Source organism: Narcine bancroftii, chromosome 1 (assembly GCF_036971445.1).
Source record: "Narcine bancroftii isolate sNarBan1 chromosome 1, sNarBan1.hap1, whole genome shotgun sequence".
NCBI lineage: Eukaryota > Metazoa > Chordata > Chondrichthyes > Torpediniformes > Narcinidae > Narcine > Narcine bancroftii.
Window position 1 is genome coordinate 155,980,527 of NC_091469.1, and position 23,339 is coordinate 156,003,865.

The following is a 23,339-nucleotide window of genomic DNA, read 5'->3' on the forward strand; positions in this document are numbered from 1 at the left end:
AGGAAGGGCCTATTAATTGTGGTGAATGGGTGTGATTGGGCAACACAGACTCGTGGAAAGGAAGGGCCCATTAATTGTTGGTGAATATGTGTGATTGCGCAGCACAGACTCCTGGAATGGAAGGGCCTATTAATTGTGGGTGAATGGTTGTGATTGGGCAGCGCTGACTCGTGGAAATAAAGGGCCTATTAATTGTGTATGAATGGGTGTGACTGGGTAACACAGGCTCGTGGAAAGGAAGGGCCTATTAATTGTGGGTGAATGTGTGTGACTGGGCAGCACAGACTCGTGGAAAGGAAGAGCCTATAAATTGTGGGAGAATAGGTGTGATTGCGCACCACAGACTCGTGGAAAAGAAGGGCCTATTAATTGTGGGTGAATGGGTGTGATTGGGCAACCGGCTCGTGGAAAGGAAGGGCCTATTAATTGTGGGTGAAAGCGTTTGGTTGGGCAGCACAGACTCGTGAAATGGGAGGGCCTACTAATTGTGGGTGAAAGGTGTGACTGGGCAACACAGACTCGTGGAAAGGAAGGGCGTATTAATTGTGGGTGAATGTGTGTGATTGGGCAACACAGTCTCATGGAAAGAAAGGGCCCATTAATTGTGGGGTAATGGGTGAGATTGGGCAACGAAGGCTCGGGGAAAAGAAGGACCTATTAATTGTGGGTGAATGTGTGTGACTGGGCAACACAGACTCGTGGAAAGCAAGGGCCTATTAATGGTTGGTGAAAAAGTGTGATTCGGCAGTACAGAGTCGTGGAATGGAAGGGCCTATTAATTGTGGGTGAATGGGTGTGATTGGGCAACACAGGCTCGTCGAATTAAAGCGCCTATTAATTGTGGGTGAATGGGTGTGATTGGGCAGCACAGCCTCGTGGAATGGGAGGGCCTACTAATTGTGGGTGAAAGATGTGACTGAGCAACACAGACTCGTGGAAAGGAAGGGCCTATTAATTCTGAGTGAATGGGTGTGATTGGGCAACACAGACTCCTGGAAAGGAAGGGCCCATTAATTGTTGGTGAATGGGTCAGACTGGACAACACAGGCTCGTGGAATGGAACAGCCTATTAATTGTGGGTGAATGAGTGTGACTGGGCAGTACAGACTCTTGGAAAGGAAGGGCCTATTAATGGTGGGTGAATAGGTGTGATTGAGCAGCACAGACTCCTGGAATGGAAGGTCCTATTAATTGTGGGTGAATGGTTGTGATTGGGCAGCACTGACTCGTGGAAAAGAAGGGCCTATTAATTGTGGGTGAATGGGTGTGATTGGGCAACAGGCCCGTGAAAGGAAGGGCCTATTAATTGTGGGTGAAAGCGTGTGGTTGGGCAGCACAGACTCGTGGAAAGGAAGGGCCTATTAATGGTGGGTGAAAAAGTGTGATTGGGCAGCACAGAGTCGTGGAATGGAATGGCCTATTAATTGTGGGTGAATGGGTGTGATTGGGCAACACAGGCTCGTCGAATGCAAGCGCCTATTAATTGTGGGTGAATGGGTGTGATTGCGCAGCACAGACTCGTGGAAAGGGCCTATTAATTGTGGGTGAAAGGGTGTGATTGGGCAACACCGGCTCGTGGAAAGGAAGGGCCTATTAATTGTTGGTGAATGGGTGTGACTGGGCAGCAGAGGCTCGTGGAATGGACGGGCTTAATAATTTTGGGTTAATGGGTGTGACTGGGCAGTACAGCCTCGTGGAAACGAAGGGCCTATTAATTGTTGGTGAATGGGTCAGACTGGGCAACACAGGCTCGTGGAATAGAACGGCCTATTAATTGTGGGTGAATGAGTGTGATTGGGCAGCAGAGACTCGTGGAAAGGAAGGGCCTATTAATGGTGGGTGAATGGTTGTGATTGGGCAGCACTGACTCGTGGAAATGAAGGGCCTTTTAATTGTGGATGAATTGGTGTGACTGGGCAACACAGGCTCGTGGAAAGGAAGGGCCTATTAATTGTGGGTGAATGTGTGTGACTGGGCAGCACAGATTCGTGGAAAGGATGGGCCTATTAATTTTTGGTGAATGGGTGTGATTGGGCAACAGGCTCGTGGAAAGGAAGGGCCTATTAATTGTGGGTGAAAGCGTGTGATTGGGCAGCGCAGACTCGTGGAAAGGAAGAGCCTATTAATGGTGGGTGAAAAAGTGTGATTGGGCAGCACAGAGTCGTGGAATGGAAGGGCCTATTAACTGTGGGTGAATGGGTGTGATTGGGCAACACAGGCTCATCGAATGAAAGCGCCTATTAATTGTGGGTGAATGGGTGTGATTGGGCAGCACAGGCTCGTGGAATGGGAGGGCCTACTAATTGTGGGTGAAAGGTGTGACTGGGCAACACAGACTCGTGAAAGGAAGGGCCTATTAATTGTGGGTGAATGGGTGTGATTGGGCAACACAGACTCGTGGAAAGGCAGGGCCCATTAATTGTTGGTGAATGGGTCAGACTGGGGAACACAGGCTCGTGGAATGGAACGGCATATTAATTGTGGGTGAATGAGTGTGATTGGGCAGCAGAGACTCGTGGAAAGGAAGGGCCTATTAATGGTGGGTGAATAGGTGTGATTGCGCAGCACAGACTCCTGGAATGGAAGGGCCTATTAATTGGGGGTGAATGGTTGTGATTTGGCAGCGCTGACTCGTGGAAATGAAGGGCCTATTAATTGTGGATGAATGGGTGTGACTGGGTAACACAGGCTCGTGGAAAGGAAGGGCCTATTAATTGTGGGTGAATGTGTGTGACTGGGCAGCACAGACTCGTGGAAAGGAAGAGCCTATAAATTGTGGGAGAATACGTATGATTGCGCACCACAGACTCGTGGAAAAGAAGGGCCTATTAATTGTGGGTGAATGGGTGTGATTGGGCAACAGGCTTTGGAAAGGAAGGGCCTATTAATTGTGGGTGAAAGCGTGTGGTTGGGCAGCACAGACTCGTGGAAAGGATGGGCCTATTAATGGTGGGTGAAAAAGTGTGATTGGGCAGCACAGAGTCGTGGAATGGAAGGGCCTATTAATTGTGGGTGAATGGGTGTGATTGGGCAACACAGGCTCGTCGAATGCAAGCGCCTATTAATTGTGGGTGAATGCATGTGATTGGGCTGCAAAGGCTCGTGGAATGGGAGGGCCTACTAATTGTGGGTGAAAGGTGTGACTGGGAAGCACAGACTCATGGAAAGGAAGGGCCTATTAATTGTGGGAGAATTGGTGTGACTGGGCAGCACAGGCTCGCGGAATGGACGGGCCTATTAATTGTAGGTGAATGGGAGTGATTGGGCAGCACAGACTCGTGGAAAGGAAGGGCCTAATAATTGTGGGTGAATGGGTGTGATTGGGCAACAGGTTCGTGGAAAGGAAGGGCCTATTAAATGTGGGTGAATGGGTGTGACTGGGCAGCACACACTCGTGGAATGGACGGGCCTATTAATTGTGGGTTAATGGGTGTGACTGGGCAGCACAGACTCGTGGAAAGGAAGGGCCTATTAATTGTGGGTGAATGAGTGTGATTGGACCACACAGGGTCGTGGAAAGGAACTTCCTATTAATTATAGCTGAATGAGTGTGATTGGGCAGCACAGAGTTGTGGAAAGGAAGGGCCTATTAATTGTGGGTGAATGGGTGAGATTGGGCAGCAGGCTCGTGGAAAGGAAGGGCCTATTTATTGTGGGTGAATGGTGTGACTGGGCGACACAGCCTCTTTGAAACGAAGCGCCTATTAATTGTTGGTGAATGGGTCAGACTGGGCAACACATTCTCGTGGAATGGAACGTCCTATTAATTGTGGGTGAATGAGTGTGATTGGGCAGCAGAGACTCGTGGAAAGGAAGGGCCTATTAATGGTGGGTGAATGGTTGTGATTGGGCAGCACTCTCTCGTGGAAATGAAGGGCCTATTAATTGTGGATGAATGGGTGTGACTGGGCAACACAGGCTCGTGGAAAGGAAGAGCCTATTAATGGTGGGTGAAAAAGTGTGATTGGGCAGCACAGAGTCGTGGAATGGAAGGGCCTATTAACTGTGGGTGAATGGGTGTGATTGGGCAACTCAGGCTCGTCGAATGAAAGCGCCTATTAATTGTGGGTGAATGGGTGTGATTGGGCAGCACAGGCTCGTGGAATGGGAGGGCCTACTAATTGTGGGTGAAAGGTGTGACTGGGCAACACAGACTCGTGGAAAGGAAGGGCCTATTAATTGTGGGTGAATGGGTGTGATTGGGCAACACAGACTCGTGGAAAGGAAGGGCCCATTAATTGTTGGTGAATGGGTCAGACTGGGCAAAACAGGCTCGTGGAATGGAACGGCATATTAATTGTGGGTGAATGAGTGTGATTGGGCAGCAGAGACTCGTGGAAAGGAAGTGCCTATTAATGGTGGGTGAATAGGTGTGATTGCGCAGCACAGACTCCTGGAATGGAAGGGCCTATTAATTGTGGGTGAATGGTTGTGATTGGGCAGCGCTGACTCGTGGAAATGAAGGCCCTATTAATTGTGTATGAATGGGTGTGACTGGGTAACACAGGCTCGTGGAAAGGAAGGGCCTATTAATTGTGGGTGAATGTGTGTGACTGGGCAGCACAGACTCGTGGAAAGGAAGAGCCTATAAATTGTGGGAGAATAGGTGTGATTGCGCAGCACAGACTCGTGGAAAAGAAGGGCCTATTAATTGTGGGTGAATGGGTGTGATTGGGCAACAGGCTCGTGGAAAGGAAGGGCCTATTAATTGTGGGTGAAAGCGTTTGGTTGGGCAGCACAGACTCGTGAAATGGGAGGGCCTACTAAGTGTGGGTGAAAGGTGTGACTCGGCAACACAGACTCGTGGAAAGGAAGGGCGTATTAATTGTGGGTGAATGTGTGTGATTGGGCAACACAGTCTCATGGAAAGAAAGGGCCCATTAATTGTGGGGTAATGGGTGCGATTGGGCAACAAAGGCTCGGGGAAAAGAAGGACCTATTAATTGTGGGTGAATGAGTGTGACTGGGCAACACTGACTCGTGGAAAGCAAGGGCCTATTAATGGTTGGAGAAAAAGTGTGATTCGGCAGTACAGAGTCGTGGAATGGAAGTGCCTATTAATTGTGGGTGAATGGGTGTGATTGGGCAACACAGGCTCGTCGAATGAAAGCGCCTATTAATTGTGGGTGAATGGGTGTGATTGGGCAGCACAGGCTCGTGGAATGGGAGGGCCTACTAATTGTGGGTGAAAAATGTGACTGGGCAACACAGACTCGTGGAAAGCAAGGGCCTATTAATTCTGAGTGAATGGGTGTGATTGGGCAACACAGACTCGTGGAAAGGAAGGGCCCATTAATTGTTGGTGAATGGGTCAGACTGTGCAACACAGGCTCGTGGAATGGAACGGCATATTAATTGTGGGTGAATAAGTGTGATTGGGCAGCAGAGACTCGTGGAAAGGAAGGGCCTATTAATGGTGGGTGAATAGGTGTGATTGCGCAGCACAGACTCCTGGAATAGACGGGCCTATTAATTGTGGGTGAATGGTTGTGATTGGGCAGCGCTGACTCGTGGAAATGAAGGGCCTATTAATTGTGGATGAATGGGTGTGACTGGGTAACACAGGCTCGTGGAAAGGAAGGGCCTATTAATTGTGGGTGAATGTGTGTGACTGGGCAGCACAGACTCGTGGAAAGGAAGAGCCTATAAATTGTGGGAGAATAGGTGTGATTGCGCACCACAGACTCGTGGAAAAGAAGGGCCTATTAATTGTGGGTGAATGGGTGTGATTGGGCAACAGGCTCGTGAAAGGAAGGGCCTATTAATTGTGGGTGAAAGCGTGTGGTTGGGCAGCACATCCTCGTGGAAAGGATGGGCCTATTAATGGTGGGTGAAAAAGTGTGATTGGGCAGCACAGAGTCGTGGAATGGAAGGGCCTATTAATTGTGGGTGAATGGGTGTGATTGGGCAACACAGGCTCGTCGAATGCAAGCGCCTATTAATTGTGGGTGAATGCATGTGATTGGGCAGCACAGGCTCGTGGAATGGGAGGGCCTACTAATTGTGGGTGCAAGGTGTGACTGGGAAGCACAGACTCATGGAAAGGAAGGGCCTATTAATTGTGGGAGAATTGGTGTGACTGGGCAGCACAGGCTCGCGGAATGGACGGGCCTATTAATTGTAGGTGAATGGGAGTGATTGGGCAGCACAGACTCGTGGAAAGGAAGGGCCTAATAATTGTGGGTGAATGGGTGTGATTGGGCAACAGGTTCGTGAAAGGAAGGGCCTATTAATTGTGGGTGAAAGCGTGTGGTTGGGCAGCACATGGAAAGGATGGGCCTATTAATGGTGGGTGAAAAAGTGTGATTGGGCAGCAGAGACTCGTGGAATGGAAGGGCCTATAAATTGTGGGTGCATGGGTGTGATTGGGCAACACAGGCTCGTCGAATGCAAGCGCCTATTAATTGTGGGTGAATGCATGTGATTGGGCAGCACAGGCTCGTGGAATGGGAGGGCCTACTAATTGTGGGTGAAAGGTGTGACTGGGAAGCACAGACTCATGGAAAGGAAGGGCCTATTAATTGTGGGAGAATTGGTGTGACTGGGCAGCACAGGCTCGCGGAACGGACGGGCCTAATAATTGTGGGTGAATGGGTGTGATTGGGCAACAGGTTCGTGGAAAGGAAGGGCCTATTAATTGTGGGTGAATGGGTGTGACTGGGCAGCACACACTCGTGGAATGGACGGGCCCATTAATTGTGGGTTAATGGGTGTGACTGGGCAGCACAGACTCGTGGAAAGGAAGGGCCTATTAATTGTGGGTGAATGAGTGTGATTGGACCACACAGGTTCGTGGAAAGGAACTCCCTATTAATTATAGCTGAATGAGTGTGATTGGGCAGCACAGACTTGTGGAAAGGAAGGGCCTATTAATTGTGGGTGAATGGGTGAGATTGGGCAGCAGGCTCGTGGAAAGGAAGGGCCTATTTATTGTGGGTGAATGGGTGTGACTGGGCAACACAGCCTCGTGGAAACGAAAGGCATATTAATTGTTGGTGAATGGGTCAGACTGGGCAACACATGCTCGTGGAATGGAACGTCCTATTAATTGTGGGTGAATGAGTGTGATTGGGCAGCAGAGACTCGTGGAAAGGAAGGGCCTATTAATGGTGGGTGAATGGTTGTGATTGGGCAGCACTCTCTCGTGGAAATGAAGGGCCTATTAATTGTGGATGAATGGGTGTGACTGGGCAACACAGGCTCGTGGAAAGGAAGAGCCTATTAATGGTGGGTGAAAAAGTGTGATTGGGCAGCACAGAGTCGTGGAATGGAAGGGCCTATTAACTGTGGGTGAATGGGTGTGATTGGGCAACTCAGGCTCGTCGAATGGAAGGGCCTATTAATTGTGGGTGAATGGTTGTGATTGGGCAGCGCTGACTCGTGGAAATGAAGGGCCTATTAATTGTGTATGAATGGGTGTGACTGGGTAACACAGGCTCGTGGAAAGGAAGGGCCTATTAATTGTGGGTGAATGTGTGTGACTGGGCAGCACAGACTCGTGGAAAGGAAGAGCCTATAAATTGTGGGAGAATAGGTGTGATTGCGCACCACAGACTCGTGGAAAAGAAGGGCCTATTAATTGTGGGTGAATGGGTGTGATTGGGCAACAGGCTCGTGGAAAGGAAGGGCCTATTAATTGTGGGTGAAAGCGTTTGGTTGGGCAGCACAGACTCGTGAAATGGGAGGGCCTATTAATGGTTGGTGAAAAAGTGTGATTCGGCAGTACAGAGTCGTGGAATGGAAGGGCCTATTAATTGTGGGTGAATGGGTGTGATTGGGCAACACAGGCTCGTCGAATGAAAGCGCCTATTAATTGTGGGTGAATGGGTGTGATTGGGCAGCACAGCCTCGTGGAATGGGGGGGCCTACTAATTGTGGGTGAAAGGTGTGACTGGGCAACACAGACTCGTGGAAAGGAAGGGCCTATTAATTCTGACTGAATGGGTGTGATTGGGCAACACAGACTCGTGGAAAGGAAGGGCCCATTAATTGTTGGTGAATGGGTCAGACTGGGCAACACAGGCTCGTGGAATGGAACAGCCTATTAATTGTGGGTGAATGAGTGTGACTGGGCAGTACAGACTCTTGGAAAGGAAGGGCCTATTAATCGTGGGTGAATAGGTGTGATTGCGCAGCACAGACTCCTGGAATGGAAGGTCCTATTAATTGTGGGTGAATGGTTGTGATTGGGCAGCACTGACTCGTGGAAAAGAAGGGCCTATTAATTGTGGGTGAATGGGTTTGATTGGGCAACAGGCCCGTGAAAGGAAGGGCCTATTAATTGTGGGTGAAAGCGTGTGGTTGGGCAGCACAGACTCGTGGAAAGGAAGGGCCTATTAATGGTGGGTGAAAAAGTGTGATTGGGCAGCACAGAGTCGTGGAATGGAATGGCCTATTAATTGTGGGTGAATGGGTGTGATTGGGCAACACAGGCTCGTCGAATGCAAGCGCCTATTAATTGTGGGTGAATGGGTGTGATTGCGCAGCACAGACTCGTGGAAAGGGCCTATTAATTGTGGGTGAAAGGGTGTGATTGGGCAACACCGGCTCGTGGAAAGGAAGGGCCTATTAATTGTTGGTGAATGGGTGTGACTGGGCAGCAGAGGCTCGTGGAATGGACGGGCTTAATAATTTTGGGTTAATGGGTGTGACTGGGCAGTACAGCCTCGTGGAAACGAAGGGCCTATTAATTGTTGGTGAATGGGTCAGACTGGGCAACACAGGCTCGTGGAATAGAACGGCCTATTAATTGTGGGTGAATGAGTGTGATTGGGCGGCAGAGACTCGTGGAAAGGAAGGGCCTATTAATGGTGGGTGAATGGTTGTGATTGGGCAGCACTGACTCGTGGAAATGAAGGGCCTTTTAATTGTGGATGAATTGGTGTGACTGGGCAACACAGGCTCGTGGAAAGGAAGGGCCTATTAATTGTGGGTGAATGTGTGTGACTGGGCAGCACAGATTCGTGGAAAGGATGGGCCTATTAATTTTTGGTGAATGGGTGTGATTGGGCAACAGGCTCGTGGAAAGGAAGGGCCTATTAATTGTGGGTGAAAGCGTGTGATTGGGCAGCGCAGACTCGTGGAAAGGAAGAGCCTATTAATGGTGGGTGAAAAAGTGTGATTGGGCAGCACAGAGTCGTGGAATGGAAGGGCCTATTAACTGTGGGTGAATGGGTGTGATTGGGCAACACAGGCTCATCGAATGAAAGCGCCTATTAATTGTGGGTGAATGGGTGTGATTGGGCAGCACAGGCTCGTGGAATGGGAGGGCCTACTAATTGTGGGTGAAAGGTGTGACTGGGCAACACAGACTCGTGAAAGGAAGGGCCTATTAATTGTGGGTGAATGGGTGTGATTGGGCAACACAGACTCGTGGAAAGGCAGGGCCCATTAATTGTTGGTGAATGGGTCAGACTGGGGAACACAGGCTCGTGGAATGGAACGGCATATTAATTGTGGGTGAATGAGTGTGATTGGGCAGCAGAGACTCGTGGAAAGGAAGGGCCTATTAATGGTGGGTGAATAGGTGTGATTGCGCAGCACAGACTCCTGGAATGGAAGGGCCTATTAATTGGGGGTGAATGGTTGTGATTTGGCAGCGCTGACTCGTGGAAATGAAGGGCCTATTAATTGTGGATGAATGGGTGTGACTGGGTAACACAGGCTGGTGGAAAGGAAGGGCCTATTAATTGTGGGTGAATGTGTGTGACTGGGCAGCACAGACTCGTGGAAAGGAAGAGCCTATAAATTGTGGGAGAATACGTATGATTGCGCACCACAGACTCGTGGAAAAGAAGGGCCTATTAATTGTGGGTGAATGGGTGTGATTGGGCAACAGGCTTTGGAAAGGAAGGGCCTATTAATTGTGGGTGAAAGCGTGTGGTTGGGCAGCACAGACTCGTGGAAAGGATGGGCCTATTAATGGTGGGTGAAAAAGTGTGATTGGGCAGCACAGAGTCGTGGAATGGAAGGGCCTATTAATTGTGGGTGAATGGGTGTGATTGGGCAACACAGGCTCGTCGAATGCAAGCGCCTATTAATTGTGGGTGAATGCATGTGATTGGGCTGCAAAGGCTCGTGGAATGGGAGGGCCTACTAATTGTGGGTGAAAGGTGTGACTGGGAAGCACAGACTCATGGAAAGGAAGGGCCTATTAATTGTGGGAGAATTGGTGTGACTGGGCAGCACAGGCTCGCGGAATGGACGGGCCTATTAATTGTAGGTGAATGGGAGTGATTGGGCAGCACAGACTCGTGGAAAGGAAGGGCCTAATAATTGTGGGTGAATGGGTGTGATTGGGCAACAGGTTCGTGGAAAGGAAGGGCCTATTAAATGTGGGTGAATGGGTGTGACTGGGCAGCACACACTCGTGGAATGGACGGGCCTATTAATTGTGGGTTAATGGGTGTGACTGGGCAGCACAGACTCGTGGAAAGGAAGGGCCTATTAATTGTGGGTGAATGAGTGTGATTGGACCACACAGGGTCGTGGAAAGGAACTTCCTATTAATTATAGCTGAATGAGTGTGATTGGGCAGCACAGAGTTGTGGAAAGGAAGGGCCTATTAATTGTGGGTGAATGGGTGAGATTGGGCAGCAGGCTCGTGGAAAGGAAGGGCCTATTTATTGTGGGTGAATGGTGTGACTGGGCGACACAGCCTCTTTGAAACGAAGCGCCTATTAATTGTTGGTGAATGGGTCAGACTGGGCAACACATTCTCGTGGAATGGAACGTCCTATTAATTGTGGGTGAATGAGTGTGATTGGGCAGCAGAGACTCGTGGAAAGGAAGGGCCTATTAATGGTGGGTGAATGGTTGTGATTGGGCAGCACTCTCTCGTGGAAATGAAGGGCCTATTAATTGTGGATGAATGGGTGTGACTGGGCAACACAGGCTCGTGGAAAGGAAGAGCCTATTAATGGTGGGTGAAAAAGTGTGATTGGGCAGCACAGAGTCGTGGAATGGAAGGGCCTATTAACTGTGGGTGAATGGGTGTGATTGGGCAACTCAGGCTCGTCGAATGAAAGCGCCTATTAATTGTGGGTGAATGGGTGTGATTGGGCAGCACAGGCTCGTGGAATGGGAGGGCCTACTAATTGTGGGTGAAAGGTGTGACTGGGCAACACAGACTCGTGGAAAGGAAGGGCCTATTAATTGTGGGTGAATGGGTGTGATTGGGCAACACAGACTCGTGGAAAGGAAGGGCCCATTAATTGTTGGTGAATGGGTCAGACTGGGCAAAACAGGCTCGTGGAATGGAACGGCATATTAATTGTGGGTGAATGAGTGTGATTGGGCAGCAGAGACTCGTGGAAAGGAAGTGCCTATTAATGGTGGGTGAATAGGTGTGATTGCGCAGCACAGACTCCTGGAATGGAAGGGCCTATTAATTGTGGGTGAATGGTTGTGATTGGGCAGCGCTGACTCGTGGAAATGAAGGCCCTATTAATTGTGTATGAATGGGTGTGACTGGGTAACACAGGCTCGTGGAAAGGAAGGGCCTATTAATTGTGGGTGAATGTGTGTGACTGGGCAGCACAGACTCGTGGAAAGGAAGAGCCTATAAATTGTGGGAGAATAGGTGTGATTGCGCAGCACAGACTCGTGGAAAAGAAGGGCCTATTAATTGTGGGTGAATGGGTGTGATTGGGCAACAGGCTCGTGGAAAGGAAGGGCCTATTAATTGTGGGTGAAAGCGTTTGGTTGGGCAGCACAGACTCGTGAAATGGGAGGGCCTACTAAGTGTGGGTGAAAGGTGTGACTCGGCAACACAGACTCGTGGAAAGGAAGGGCGTATTAATTGTGGGTGAATGTGTGTGATTGGGCAACACAGTCTCATGGAAAGAAAGGGCCCATTAATTGTGGGGTAATGGGTGCGATTGGGCAACAAAGGCTCGGGGAAAAGAAGGACCTATTAATTGTGGGTGAATGAGTGTGACTGGGCAACACAGACTCGTGGAAAGCAAGGGCCTATTAATGGTTGGAGAAAAAGTGTGATTCGGCAGTACAGAGTCGTGGAATGGAAGTGCCTATTAATTGTGGGTGAATGGGTGTGATTGGGCAACACAGGCTCGTCGAATGAAAGCGCCTATTAATTGTGGGTGAATGGGTGTGATTGGGCAGCACAGGCTCGTGGAATGGGAGGGCCTACTAATTGTGGGTGAAAAATGTGACTGGGCAACACAGACTCGTGGAAAGCAAGGGCCTATTAATTCTGAGTGAATGGGTGTGATTGGGCAACACAGACTCGTGGAAAGGAAGGGCCCATTAATTGTTGGTGAATGGGTCAGACTGTGCAACACAGGCTCGTGGAATGGAACGGCATATTAATTGTGGGTGAATAAGTGTGATTGGGCAGCAGAGACTCGTGGAAAGGAAGGGCCTATTAATGGTGGGTGAATAGGTGTGATTGCGCAGCACAGACTCCTGGAATAGACGGGCCTATTAATTGTGGGTGAATGGTTGTGATTGGGCAGCGCTGACTCGTGGAAATGAAGGGCCTATTAATTGTGGATGAATGGGTGTGACTGGGTAACACAGGCTCGTGGAAAGGAAGGGCCTATTAATTGTGGGTGAATGTGTGTGACTGGGCAGCACAGACTCGTGGAAAGGAAGAGCCTATAAATTGTGGGAGAATAGGTGTGATTGCGCACCACAGACTCGTGGAAAAGAAGGGCCTATTAATTGTGGGTGAATGGGTGTGATTGGGCAACAGGCTCGTGAAAGGAAGGGCCTATTAATTGTGGGTGAAAGCGTGTGGTTGGGCAGCACATCCTCGTGGAAAGGATGGGCCTATTAATGGTGGGTGAAAAAGTGTGATTGGGCAGCACAGAGTCGTGGAATGGAAGGGCCTATTAATTGTGGGTGAATGGGTGTGATTGGGCAACACAGGCTCGTCGAATGCAAGCGCCTATTAATTGTGGGTGAATGCATGTGATTGGGCAGCACAGGCTCGTGGAATGGGAGGGCCTACTAATTGTGGGTGCAAGGTGTGACTGGGAAGCACAGACTCATGGAAAGGAAGGGCCTATTAATTGTGGGAGAATTGGTGTGACTGGGCAGCACAGGCTCGCGGAATGGACGGGCCTATTAATTGTAGGTGAATGGGAGTGATTGGGCAGCACAGACTCGTGGAAAGGAAGGGCCTAATAATTGTGGGTGAATGGGTGTGATTGGGCAACAGGTTCGTGAAAGGAAGGGCCTATTAATTGTGGGTGAAAGCGTGTGGTTGGGCAGCACATGGAAAGGATGGGCCTATTAATGGTGGGTGAAAAAGTGTGATTGGGCAGCAGAGACTCGTGGAATGGAAGGGCCTATAAATTGTGGGTGCATGGGTGTGATTGGGCAACACAGGCTCGTCGAATGCAAGCGCCTATTAATTGTGGGTGAATGCATGTGATTGGGCAGCACAGGCTCGTGGAATGGGAGGGCCTACTAATTGTGGGTGAAAGGTGTGACTGGGAAGCACAGACTCATGGAAAGGAAGGGCCTATTAATTGTGGGAGAATTGGTGTGACTGGGCAGCACAGGCTCGCGGAACGGACGGGCCTAATAATTGTGGGTGAATGGGTGTGATTGGGCAACAGGTTCGTGGAAAGGAAGGGCCTATTAATTGTGGGTGAATGGGTGTGACTGGGCAGCACACACTCGTGGAATGGACGGGCCCATTAATTGTGGGTTAATGGGTGTGACTGGGCAGCACAGACTCGTGGAAAGGAAGGGCCTATTAATTGTGGGTGAATGAGTGTGATTGGACCACACAGGTTCGTGGAAAGGAACTCCCTATTAATTATAGCTGAATGAGTGTGATTGGGCAGCACAGACTTGTGGAAAGGAAGGGCCTATTAATTGTGGGTGAATGGGTGAGATTGGGCAGCAGGCTCGTGGAAAGGAAGGGCCTATTTATTGTGGGTGAATGGGTGTGACTGGGCAACACAGCCTCGTGGAAACGAAAGGCATATTAATTGTTGGTGAATGGGTCAGACTGGGCAACACATGCTCGTGGAATGGAACGTCCTATTAATTGTGGGTGAATGAGTGTGATTGGGCAGCAGAGACTCGTGGAAAGGAAGGGCCTATTAATGGTGGGTGAATGGTTGTGATTGGGCAGCACTCTCTCGTGGAAATGAAGGGCCTATTAATTGTGGATGAATGGGTGTGACTGGGCAACACAGGCTCGTGGAAAGGAAGAGCCTATTAATGGTGGGTGAAAAAGTGTGATTGGGCAGCACAGAGTCGTGGAATGGAAGGGCCTATTAACTGTGGGTGAATGGGTGTGATTGGGCAACTCAGGCTCGTCGAATGGAAGGGCCTATTAATTGTGGGTGAATGGTTGTGATTGGGCAGCGCTGACTCGTGGAAATGAAGGGCCTATTAATTGTGTATGAATGGGTGTGACTGGGTAACACAGGCTCGTGGAAAGGAAGGGCCTATTAATTGTGGGTGAATGTGTGTGACTGGGCAGCACAGACTCGTGGAAAGGAAGAGCCTATAAATTGTGGGAGAATAGGTGTGATTGCGCACCACAGACTCGTGGAAAAGAAGGGCCTATTAATTGTGGGTGAATGGGTGTGATTGGGCAACAGGCTCGTGGAAAGGAAGGGCCTATTAATTGTGGGTGAAAGCGTTTGGTTGGGCAGCACAGACTCGTGAAATGGGAGGGCCTATTAATGGTTGGTGAAAAAGTGTGATTCGGCAGTACAGAGTCGTGGAATGGAAGGGCCTATTAATTGTGGGTGAATGGGTGTGATTGGGCAACACAGGCTCGTCGAATGAAAGCGCCTATTAATTGTGGGTGAATGGGTGTGATTGGGCAGCACAGCCTCGTGGAATGGGGGGGCCTACTAATTGTGGGTGAAAGGTGTGACTGGGCAACACAGACTCGTGGAAAGGAAGGGCCTATTAATTCTGACTGAATGGGTGTGATTGGGCAACACAGACTCGTGGAAAGGAAGGGCCCATTAATTGTTGGTGAATGGGTCAGACTGGGCAACACAGGCTCGTGGAATGGAACAGCCTATTAATTGTGGGTGAATGAGTGTGACTGGGCAGTACAGACTCTTGGAAAGGAAGGGCCTATTAATCGTGGGTGAATAGGTGTGATTGCGCAGCACAGACTCCTGGAATGGAAGGTCCTATTAATTGTGGGTGAATGGTTGTGATTGGGCAGCACTGACTCGTGGAAAAGAAGGGCCTATTAATTGTGGGTGAATGGGTTTGATTGGGCAACAGGCCCGTGAAAGGAAGGGCCTATTAATTGTGGGTGAAAGCGTGTGGTTGGGCAGCACAGACTCGTGGAAAGGAAGGGCCTATTAATGGTGGGTGAAAAAGTGTGATTGGGCAGCACAGAGTCGTGGAATGGAATGGCCTATTAATTGTGGGTGAATGGGTGTGATTGGGCAACACAGGCTCGTCGAATGCAAGCGCCAATTAATTGTGGGTGAATGGGTGTGATTGCGCAGCACAGACTCGTGGAAAGGGCCTATTAATTGTGGGTGAAAGGGTGTGATTGGGCACCACCGGCTCGTGGAAAGGAAGGGCCTATTAATTGTTGGTGAATGGGTGTGACTGGGCAGCAGAGGCTCGTGGAATGGACGGGCTTAATAATTTTGGGTTAATGGGTGTGACTGGGCAGTACAGCCTCGTGGAAACGAAGGGCCTATTAATTGTTGGTGAATGGGTCAGACTGGGCAACACAGGCTCGTGGAATAGAACGGCCTATTAATTGTGGGTGAATGAGTGCGATTGGGCAGCAGAGACTCGTGGAAAGGAGGGCCTATTAATGGTGGGTGAATGGTTGTGATTGGGCAGCACTGACTCGTGGAAATGAAGGGCCTTTTAATTGTGGATGAATTGGTGTGACTGGGCAACACAGGCTCGTGGAAAGGAAGGGCCTATTAATTGTGGGTGAATGTGTGTGACTGGGCAGCACAGATTCGTGGAAAGGATGGGCTTATTAATTGTGGGTGAATGGGTGTGATTGGGCAACAGGCTCGTGGAAAGGAAGGGCCTATTAATTGTGGGTGAAAGCGTGTGATTGGGCAGCGCAGACTCGTGGAAAGGAAAAGCCTATTAATGGTGGGTGAAAAAGTGTGATTGGGCAACACAGAGTCGTGGAATGGAAGGGCCTATTAACTGTGGGTGAATGGGTGTGATTGGGCAACACAGGCTCATCGAATGAAAGAGCCTATTAATTGTGGGTGAATGGGTGTGATTGGGCAGCACAGGCTCGTGGAATGGGAGGGCCTACTAACTGTGGGTGAAAGGTGTGACTGGGCAACACAGACTCGTGAAAGGAAGGGCCTATTAATTGTGGGTGAATGGGTGTGATTGGGCAACACAGACTCGTGGAAAGGAAGGGCCCATTAATTGTTGGTGAATGGGTCAGACTGGGGAACACAGGCTCGTGGAATGGAACGGCATATTAATTGTGGGTGAATGAGTGTGATTGGGCAGCAGAGACTCGTGGAAAGGAAGGGCCTATTAATGGTGGGTGAATAGGTGTGATTGCGCAGCACAGACTCCTGGAATGGAAGGGCCTATTAATTGGGGGTGAATGGTTGTGATTTGGCAGCGCTGACTCGTGGAAATGAAGGGCCTATTAATTGTGGATGAATGGGTGTGACTGGGTAACACAGGCTGGTGGAAAGGAAGGGCCTATTAATTGTGGGTGAATGTGTGTGACTGGGCAGCACAGACTCGTGGAAAGGAAGAGCCTATAAATTGTGGGAGAATACGTATGATTGCGCACCACAGACTCGTGGAAAAGAAGGGCCTATTAATTGTGGGTGAATGGGTGTGATTGGGCAACAGGCTTTGGAAAGGAAGGGCCTATTAATTGTGGGTGAAAGCGTGTGGTTGGGCAGCACAGACTCGTGGAAAGGATGGGCCTATTAATGGTGGGTGAAAAAGTGTGATTGGGCAGCACAGAGTCGTGGAATGGAAGGGCCTATTAATTGTGGGTGAATGGGTGTGATTGGGCAACACAGGCTCGTCGAATGCAAGCGCCTATTAATTGTGGGTGAATGCATGTGATTGGGCTGCAAAGGCTCGTGGAATGGGAGGGCCTACTAATTGTGGGTGAAAGGTGTGACTGGGAAGCACAGACTCATGGAAAGGAAGGGCCTATTAATTGTGGGAGAATTGGTGTGACTGGGCAGCACAGGCTCGCGGAATGGACGGGCCTATTAATTGTAGGTGAATGGGAGTGATTGGGCAGCACAGACTCGTGGAAAGGAAGGGCCTAATAATTGTGGGTGAATGGGTGTGATTGGGCAACAGGTTCGTGGAAAGGAAGGGCCTATTAAATGTGGGTGAATGGGTGTGACTGGGCAGCACACACTCGTGGAATGGACGGGCCTATTAATTGTGGGTTAATGGGTGTGACTGGGCAGCACAGACTCGTGGAAAGGAAGGGCCTATTAATTGTGGGTGAATGAGTGTGATTGGACCACACAGGGTCGTGGAAAGGAACTTCCTATTAATTATAGCTGAATGAGTGTGATTGGGCAGCACAGAGTTGTGGAAAGGAAGGGCCTATTAATTGTGGGTGAATGGGTGAGATTGGGCAGCAGGCTCGTGGAAAGGAAGGGCCTATTTATTGTGGGTGAATGGTGTGACTGGGCGACACAGCCTCTTTGAAACGAAGCGCCTATTAATTGTTGGTGAATGGGTCAGACTGGGCAACACATTCTCGTGGAATGGAACGTCCTATTAATTGTGGGTGAATGAGTGTGATTGGGCAGCAGAGACTCGTGGAAAGGAAGGGCCTATTAATGGTGGGTGAATGGTTGTGATTGGGCAGCACTCTCTCGTGGAAATGAAGGGCCTATTAATTGTGGATGAATGGGTGTGACTGGGCAACACAGGCTCGTGGAAAGGAAGAGCCTATTAATGGTGGGTGAAAAAGTGTGATTGGGCAGCACAGAGTCGTGGAATGGAAGGGCCTATTAACTGTGGGTGAATGGGTGTGATTGGGCAACTCAGGCTCGTCGAATGAAAGCGCCTATTAATTGTGGGTGAATGGGTGTGATTGGGCAGCACAGGCTCGTGGAATGGGAGGGCCTACTAATTGTGGGTGAAAGGTGTGACTGGGCAACACAGACTCGTGGAAAGGAAGGGCCTATTAATTGTGGGTGAATGGGTGTGATTGGGCAACACAGACTCGTGGAAAGGAAGGGCCCATTAATTGTTGGTGAATGGGTCAGACTGGGCAAAACAGGCTCGTGGAATGGAACGGCATATTAATTGTGGGTGAATGAGTGTGATTGGGCAGCAGAGACTCGTGGAAAGGAAGTGCCTATTAATGGTGGGTGAATAGGTGTGATTGCGCAGCACAGACTCCTGGAATGGAAGGGCCTATTAATTGTGGGTGAATGGTTGTGATTGGGCAGCGCTGACTCGTGGAAATGAAGGCCCTATTAATTGTGTATGAATGGGTGTGACTGGGTAACACAGGCTCGTGGAAAGGAAGGGCCTATTAATTGTGGGTGAATGTGTGTGACTGGGCAGCACAGACTCGTGGAAAGGAAGAGCCTATAAATTGTGGGAGAATAGGTGTGATTGCGCAGCACAGACTCGTGGAAAAGAAGGGCCTATTAATTGTGGGTGAATGGGTGTGATTGGGCAACAGGCTCGTGGAAAGGAAGGGCCTATTAATTGTGGGTGAAAGCGTTTGGTTGGGCAGCACAGACTCGTGAAATGGGAGGGCCTACTAAGTGTGGGTGAAAGGTGTGACTCGGCAACACAGACTCGTGGAAAGGAAGGGCGTATTAATTGTGGGTGAATGTGTGTGATTGGGCAACACAGTCTCATGGAAAGAAAGGGCCCATTAATTGTGGGGTAATGGGTGCGATTGGGCAACAAAGGCTCGGGGAAAAGAAGGACCTATTAATTGTGGGTGAATGAGTGTGACTGGGCAACACAGACTCGTGGAAAGCAAGGGCCTATTAATGGTTGGAGAAAAAGTGTGATTCGGCAGTACAGAGTCGTGGAATGGAAGTGCCTATTAATTGTGGGTGAATGGGTGTGATTGGGCAACACAGGCTCGTCGAATGAAAGCGCCTATTAATTGTGGGTGAATGGGTGTGATTGGGCAGCACAGGCTCGTGGAATGGGAGGGCCTACTAATTGTGGGTGAAAAATGTGACTGGGCAACACAGACTCGTGGAAAGCAAGGGCCTATTAATTCTGAGTGAATGGGTGTGATTGGGCAACACAGACTCGTGGAAAGGAAGGGCCCATTAATTGTTGGTGAATGGGTCAGACTGTGCAACACAGGCTCGTGGAATGGAACGGCATATTAATTGTGGGTGAATAAGTGTGATTGGGCAGCAGAGACTCGTGGAAAGGAAGGGCCTATTAATGGTGGGTGAATAGGTGTGATTGCGCAGCACAGACTCCTGGAATAGACGGGCCTATTAATTGTGGGTGAATGGTTGTGATTGGGCAGCGCTGACTCGTGGAAATGAAGGGCCTATTAATTGTGGATGAATGGGTGTGACTGGGTAACACAGGCTCGTGGAAAGGAAGGGCCTATTAATTGTGGGTGAATGTGTGTGACTGGGCAGCACAGACTCGTGGAAAGGAAGAGCCTATAAATTGTGGGAGAATAGGTGTGATTGCGCACCACAGACTCGTGGAAAAGAAGGGCCTATTAATTGTGGGTGAATGGGTGTGATTGGGCAACAGGCTCGTGAAAGGAAGGGCCTATTAATTGTGGGTGAAAGCGTGTGGTTGGGCAGCACATCCTCGTGGAAAGGATGGGCCTATTAATGGTGGGTGAAAAAGTGTGATTGGGCAGCACAGAGTCGTGGAATGGAAGGGCCTATTAATTGTGGGTGAATGGGTGTGATTGGGCAACACAGGCTCGTCGAATGCAAGCGCCTATTAATTGTGGGTGAATGCATGTGATTGGGCAGCACAGGCTCGTGGAATGGGAGGGCCTACTAATTGTGGGTGCAAGGTGTGACTGGGAAGCACAGACTCATGGAAAGGAAGGGCCTATTAATTGTGGGAGAATTGGTGTGACTGGGCAGCACAGGCTCGCGGAATGGACGGGCCTATTAATTGTAGGTGAATGGGAGTGATTGGGCAGCACAGACTCGTGGAAAGGAAGGGCCTAATAATTGTGGGTGAATGGGTGTGATTGGGCAACAGGTTCGTGAAAGGAAGGGCCTATTAATTGTGGGTGAAAGCGTGTGGTTGGGCAGCACATGGAAAGGATGGGCCTATTAATGGTGGGTGAAAAAGTGTGATTGGGCAGCAGAGACTCGTGGAATGGAAGGGCCTATAAATTGTGGGTGCATGGGTGTGATTGGGCAACACAGGCTCGTCGAATGCAAGCGCCTATTAATTGTGGGTGAATGCATGTGATTGGGCAGCACAGGCTCGTGGAATGGGAGGGCCTACTAATTGTGGGTGAAAGGTGTGACTGGGAAGCACAGACTCATGGAAAGGAAGGGCCTATTAATTGTGGGAGAATTGGTGTGACTGGGCAGCACAGGCTCGCGGAACGGACGGGCCTAATAATTGTGGGTGAATGGGTGTGATTGGGCAACAGGTTCGTGGAAAGGAAGGGCCTATTAATTGTGGGTGAATGGGTGTGACTGGGCAGCACACACTCGTGGAATGGACGGGCCCATTAATTGTGGGTTAATGGGTGTGACTGGGCAGCACAGACTCGTGGAAAGGAAGGGCCTATTAATTGTGGGTGAATGAGTGTGATTGGACCACACAGGTTCGTGGAAAGGAACTCCCTATTAATTATAGCTGAATGAGTGTGATTGGGCAGCACAGACTTGTGGAAAGGAAGGGCCTATTAATTGTGGGTGAATGGGTGAGATTGGGCAGCAGGCTCGTGGAAAGGAAGGGCCTATTTATTGTGGGTGAATGGGTGTGACTGGGCAACACAGCCTCGTGGAAACGAAAGGCATATTAATTGTTGGTGAATGGGTCAGACTGGGCAACACATGCTCGTGGAATGGAACGTCCTATTAATTGTGGGTGAATGAGTGTGATTGGGCAGCAGAGACTCGTGGAAAGGAAGGGCCTATTAATGGTGGGTGAATGGTTGTGATTGGGCAGCACTCTCTCGTGGAAATGAAGGGCCTATTAATTGTGGATGAATGGGTGTGACTGGGCAACACAGGCTCGTGGAAAGGAAGAGCCTATTAATGGTGGGTGAAAAAGTGTGATTGGGCAGCACAGAGTCGTGGAATGGAAGGGCCTATTAACTGTGGGTGAATGGGTGTGATTGGGCAACTCAGGCTCGTCGAATGGAAGGGCCTATTAATTGTGGGTGAATGGTTGTGATTGGGCAGCGCTGACTCGTGGAAATGAAGGGCCTATTAATTGTGTATGAATGGGTGTGACTGGGTAACACAGGCTCGTGGAAAGGAAGGGCCTATTAATTGTGGGTGACTGTGTGTGACTGGGCAGCACAGACTCGTGGAAAGGAAGAGCCTATAAATTGTGGGAGAATAGGTGTGATTGCGCACCACAGACTCGTGGAAAAGAAGGGCCTATTAATTGTGGGTGAATGGGTGTGATTGGGCAACAGGCTCGTGGAAAGGAAGGGCCTATTAATTGTGGGTGAAAGCGTTTGGTTGGGCAGCACAGACTCGTGAAATGGGAGGGCCTATTAATGGTTGGTGAAAAAGTGTGATTCGGCAGTACAGAGTCGTGGAATGGAAGGGCCTATTAATTGTGGGTGAATGGGTGTGATTGGGCAACACAGGCTCGTCGAATGAAAGCGCCTATTAATTGTGGGTGAATGGGTGTGATTGGGCAGCACAGCCTCGTGGAATGGGGGGGCCTACTAATTGTGGGTGAAAGGTGTGACTGGGCAACACAGACTCGTGGAAAGGAAGGGCCTATTAATTCTGACTGAATGGGTGTGATTGGGCAACACAGACTCGTGGAAAGGAAGGGCCCATTAATTGTTGGTGAATGGGTCAGACTGGGCAACACAGGCTCGTGGAATGGAACAGCCTATTAATTGTGGGTGAATGAGTGTGACTGGGCAGTACAGACTCTTGGAAAGGAAGGGCCTATTAATCGTGGGTGAATAGGTGTGATTGCGCAGCACAGACTCCTGGAATGGAAGGTCCTATTAATTGTGGGTGAATGGTTGTGATTGGGCAGCACTGACTCGTGGAAAAGAAGGGCCTATTAATTGTGGGTGAATGGGTTTGATTGGGCAACAGGCCCGTGAAAGGAAGGGCCTATTAATTGTGGGTGAAAGCGTGTGGTTGGGCAGCACAGACTCGTGGAAAGGAAGGGCCTATTAATGGTGGGTGAAAAAGTGTGATTGGGCAGCACAGAGTCGTGGAATGGAATGGCCTATTAATTGTGGGTGAATGGGTGTGATTGGGCAACACAGGCTCGTCGAATGCAAGCGCCAATTAATTGTGGGTGAATGGGTGTGATTGCGCAGCACAGACTCGTGGAAAGGGCCTATTAATTGTGGGTGAAAGGGTGTGATTGGGCACCACCGGCTCGTGGAAAGGAAGGGCCTATTAATTGTTGGTGAATGGGTGTGACTGGGCAGCAGAGGCTCGTGGAATGGACGGGCTTAATAATTTTGGGTTAATGGGTGTGACTGGGCAGTACAGCCTCGTGGAAACGAAGGGCCTATTAATTGTTGGTGAATGGGTCAGACTGGGCAACACAGGCTCGTGGAATAGAACGGCCTATTAATTGTGGGTGAATGAGTGCGATTGGGCAGCAGAGACTCGTGGAAAGGAGGGCCTATTAATGGTGGGTGAATGGTTGTGATTGGGCAGCACTGACTCGTGGAAATGAAGGGCCTTTTAATTGTGGATGAATTGGTGTGACTGGGCAACACAGGCTCGTGGAAAGGAAGGGCCTATTAATTGTGGGTGAATGTGTGTGACTGGGCAGCACAGATTCGTGGAAAGGATGGGCTTATTAATTGTGGGTGAATGGGTGTGATTGGGCAACAGGCTCGTGGAAAGGAAGGGCCTATTAATTGTGGGTGAAAGCGTGTGATTGGGCAGCGCAGACTCGTGGAAAGGAAGAGCCTATTAATGGTGGGTGAAAAAGTGTGATTGGGCAACACAGAGTCGTGGAATGGAAGGGCCTATTAACTGTGGGTGAATGGGTGTGATTGGGCAACACAGGCTCATCGAATGAAAGAGCCTATTAATTGTGGGTGAATGGGTGTGATTGGGCAGCACAGGCTCGTGGAATGGGAGGGCCTACTAACTGTGGGTGAAAGGTGTGACTGGGCAACACAGACTCGTGAAAGGAAGGGCCTATTAATTGTGGGTGAATGGGTGTGATTGGGCAACACAGACTCGTGGAAAGGAAGGGCCCAT